The 4466-nt window shown below is 37.8% G+C and overlaps 1 protein-coding gene across 2 annotated transcripts in view; it reads right to left on the bottom strand.

Moving 5' to 3' along the window:
• LOC143239052 (gamma-tubulin complex component 4-like) overlaps positions 1-4466 on the bottom strand; it is a 403661-nt gene that overhangs the window by 184960 nt on the left and 214235 nt on the right. The window lies entirely within an intron of this gene.

Raw genomic sequence — 4466 nt, 5'->3', positions numbered from 1 at the left:
CTGTTTATTTTCAACAATAACAAAGTATAAAGCAGATATTAAAAAAAAAAACGTTTAGAAATCTGTTTGACTGAAAAATAGAAAGTTTGCAGTGCATTATTATTCAGTGTATTTTAGCTATGTGAAAAATATACAATTTAGCATAATCATACATTTAATACACTACTATTTGTTTACATGAAACATCATTATTTGTATATTCATTCAAAATGGCCAAAGTTTGATATATTTCTCACACAACCAGGAGAATAAAAAAAGAAATTATAGAATACCAACTAAATGACCTGTACCATGCACAGGTGGCCAAATTACTTGAAATAGGTATTTAAATACACTGAGGTATTGATTAATATTTGTATTTGTTGTTTCCAGAATAAAAAAATTCCAATGGGGCAGTTACACCCTCTAATATGTATAAATTATGTATATTTAGCAATGCAGATTCTTCCATGTGTAAAAGTATGGTTTAAATCAATTAAAAGGTTCACACCATCAAATACATCCTCTACAGGGAATTGATATTCTGAAAGCGTAGGATGAGGATACACAATCAAAGGAGAGAACAGCATGTGTTATGGATCAAATGGATTAGTTCACTCTAATAAAAAGTCTCCTCTATGAGGTACTGACATCTCACAAAGATAGGATGAGGATATCCAGTCTGTGTATGCAACATCAGTGAAGACCATGTTGTTTCTACACCAAAAGACCACCACCATCCTATCTTAAATGAATGGTTAACCAACTTATTCAATAGATTTGGTGCTGAAATAACCAACATTTATAAAAAAAACTTAACTTCACACAACATTCCAGTAAACACAAATTTATTCAAAAACCAGGTACAAAACTAAAGTCCCTACTATGTAAAAACTACACTAACAAACACAACACCTACATTATTTATAAAATGCAAGACAACTGTCACGATTTCTATGCTGAAGAAACAAGCAGGAAAATGGACTCCAGATTCAAAGAACATACAAAAACACCTTCACACATTTTTGAACACACTGCAAATCAAATAAACATAGCCATAGAAAACATCCAGATATTAAGTAGGGAAACATACAAATAAACGCAAAATCAAAGAAGCCCTACTTATACAACAACTAAAACCTATATAAAGGAACACCTTTATACCTATACCAATTAATAACCTAACATCTAAATGCAACACCTCCTACTACCCTGTACCCACTTACATTTTCATCCCTAAGACATGTACCAGCATTGGTCAGTTGCAAGCTCTATCTTTGTTAACCTGAAGATGACCTAAGAAGGTCAAAATGTTGTTCTATACTTTATTTTGGTAACAATGTTAATACCCATACCAGCCATCCTGAGATACATTTTTATTCAATGGAAGACTCCATGGTCCACCATTCCAGTGGCTTGGAACTCAAAAGTGTCAAACACTCTCATACTCCATTAAAGAAAAGAGGGAATAACGTACTGAGAAGTCAGGAGGGCCATTGCCACCAGAGAGAGTGTAATGAGTGACCACAAAACTCTAATTTCAAAAGCAGACCATACTGAGTCCTCTCTCAAGGCATAGCAAGAACAGTTTGCTTTGTGCATGTTGTCTATGGATGGCACATTCTGGAATTGACATGTTTATTAAGCAAATATCTTGAGGCACTAAGCCTTCAAGTGATATTTTGTAACACCATGGACAAGAGCATGTGGTCAACATGGTGTACAGTGTTAAAGAATACCTGTATAGGCACTTCTCACCATGAAGTAGGATCCAAGACACAAATATGAAGCAAGGGCCCTTGTAAAAAAGTGAGCATTAATAAAGACTTACCAAGTGTCACTGTCACAACAAAGTGTGATGTACAGCCACAGGTGCACCAAAAATATAAAAACCACAAAGCAATGGAGATAATAGGAGATTAATGTCAGCATGGTGGTCAACATGTTTGATTACAGGATCTCCTTCAAAGACCAACCTAGAGAACAGCAAGGGAAGGGTGAAGAGGCTGATGGGAATGGAGGTAAAACAGATAAACAGAAAATGGGAAGGTGACAGAAGAATAAACCAATGGGATGAAATGATGACCCTTCTAAGAAGGATAAAGAGAGAAAAATCCCAGAAGGAAGAAGGTTTCCCAAGAATAAATAGCAGGGAATAAGAACCCTTGAAGGAAACTGTGCAAGCAATAGAACAACCAGATTGTCACAGAATTCAATCCAGATCTGAATGATGAAAAATGAGAAAGAGCAGGAGGGAAAACTGATGAAAAGGAGTTACCCTAACAAGTAGTTAAGGACAAGAAAAAAAGAAGAAATGATCTAGAGAAGACAGGTACTGTATTACAGTGTGCAAGGGACAGCCATAGCAAATATACAAAATCAGTGTCATCCACAAGTCACAAGGGTAGGGAATACCCTTTAAGAGAAAGATAAAACAAAGAACATGAAACAATAGGCTCAAAAAGAGGTAAAGTAATGGAATATAGTACAATATAAATGTCCAATCCAGAAACACCAGAAATGAAGCAGTTGGCATATCCAGAAAGAATGTAATAAAGGGTAAGAATAGGAGAAGGAAAGACATTATGGTAATTAAAAACAAAGGGAATGGGAAAATAAAAATGAAATGTGAAATGAGAACTGGACCACCTTGCCAAGGAATGGCCAGTAGTCAAATGAGTAGATGATGGCCAGGATGTGTGGGATGGATAATCAGTAACTGCAATTGAAGGCAGGAGCCTCAGAAGAAGAAGAGAGGAAGGAAAGGTATAACCAAAACTACAACAAGAGAAGAAACCAATGACTAGTGGGCCAGAGAGGAGCAATCAGAAGGACCAAGCACAGAATAATACAGAGGAGGGAGATGATTGAAAAAAAATAATTGGAGAGGAGAATAAATGAAAGGAAATGTGTTTGACCAAATACAGGTGGAGGCTGCCATAGCCAAAATCCAAGGAATAGGAATAGGAGACCAAATAAACATAGTTAATGAAGGAAGGAGGTGGTAAATATACCAGTATGAGAGGTATACCACCAAACACCAAGTCATTGAAAAACAAGGAATGAAGGGACCATTCTATCAGGTAAACCAATTCTATTCAAAAAATACTGCACAGGAAGTCTATAGGCACATTGTACATGACACAACATCACATAAATGTGACTATCACGGGCGCCCAAAATAAGATTCATGAGGAAAAACACAGGAATCCTGACTAGGTACACCCTTGGAGACAAATAGGAGCCACAGCTGTTAACTTGTTAGAGCGGATCATGACTGACCAATCCCTAAAGACAGGGAGAAAGGATCCAAAGCCTGGCAAACAGAAAGGAGTTCTAGGACAGTCAGAGAAAGATAATGTACTGCTGCAGACAGACAGTACAAAGCTAGACAGTCGTTGACACACACGCTTCAACCTTAAAGGGATGCATCTTCAAACAGAAGGAAAGCTAGCTATGGAGGAGGGAGCACTACACCTATAGAAGTATAAAACTGAACCAACCGCCAGAAGAGATAGTCAATACCCTAAAAGGGAAGGGGAATGGGAGAGTTCAAAGGATTCTAAGCAAGGTTCCATCAGCCATAGAGGTCCCATTAGAGGGACCTAAAGATGAGCCTGACCAAGGGGAAGGATAGGTGTCACCAAAAACCATGTTCCTAAAAGCAAGAGAACCTCATGAGTAGAAAGCAATGGAGCAGGCAGAGTACACTGAATGAGCCATATTACAGAACAAAGCAGTGAAAATAATATTAGGTTTAACTTGGAAAGATGATGAAGGAAACAACCAAAAATAAAGGAAGGACTTCACCTAGCTGAAACAACAACCTATTTGAGTAGCATTAAGAAGGATCTAACAAGTAAAACAGGCTGACACTCCCTTAGAATAGTAAGAAGAAGCAAGTCATCTTAGAAAAAGAGAAAGTGTAACCATGGGGCATGAAGATGTACAGCAAAGGTTCACACCACACCATAATGGACAAACCAAAGATAAGGATAAAAATGCTCCGAGATGAAAATATGGAAATAAACATTGGAAACAACCATTTCAGTCATTCAAAGACCAGTAGAAAAAGCCCTCTGAAGGGAATGTAGGATGTCCTGGTGAACTGTGGGGCATGAATTAATGGAGTGAGATGGGGTAGATTGATGATCAGCATCCAGTTCCTGAACAATTTAGAAACCCCAAGCGGGGAGGTCTGAAAAGGGGGGATCAAATGGCCAAGAAAGGGATGAATAAATGTTCTGACAAGAGACTGTGATCCCGATCATTATATAGGAAAAGACTCCAGTGATGAATAAAGGTTAAGAAAATGCACCTACTAGTCCCAAACCATCCAGGTGGTCTCCAGAACTGTTGTTAGCATGCCATACATCATTGGAAAAATAATGAACTATTGCACAAAGAGATGAAGGAAAAGCAAGGGCAGAGAAGGAGAGGTCTGAGAGACAGAAATTGGTGGTGCACACAGCAGCAACATGGAAAAA

The sequence above is a fragment of the Tachypleus tridentatus genome, chromosome 13, assembly GCF_004210375.1.
Source record: "Tachypleus tridentatus isolate NWPU-2018 chromosome 13, ASM421037v1, whole genome shotgun sequence".
Classification (NCBI taxonomy): domain Eukaryota; kingdom Metazoa; phylum Arthropoda; class Merostomata; order Xiphosura; family Limulidae; genus Tachypleus; species Tachypleus tridentatus.
This window is presented reverse-complemented; position numbering and strand designations above follow the sequence as displayed.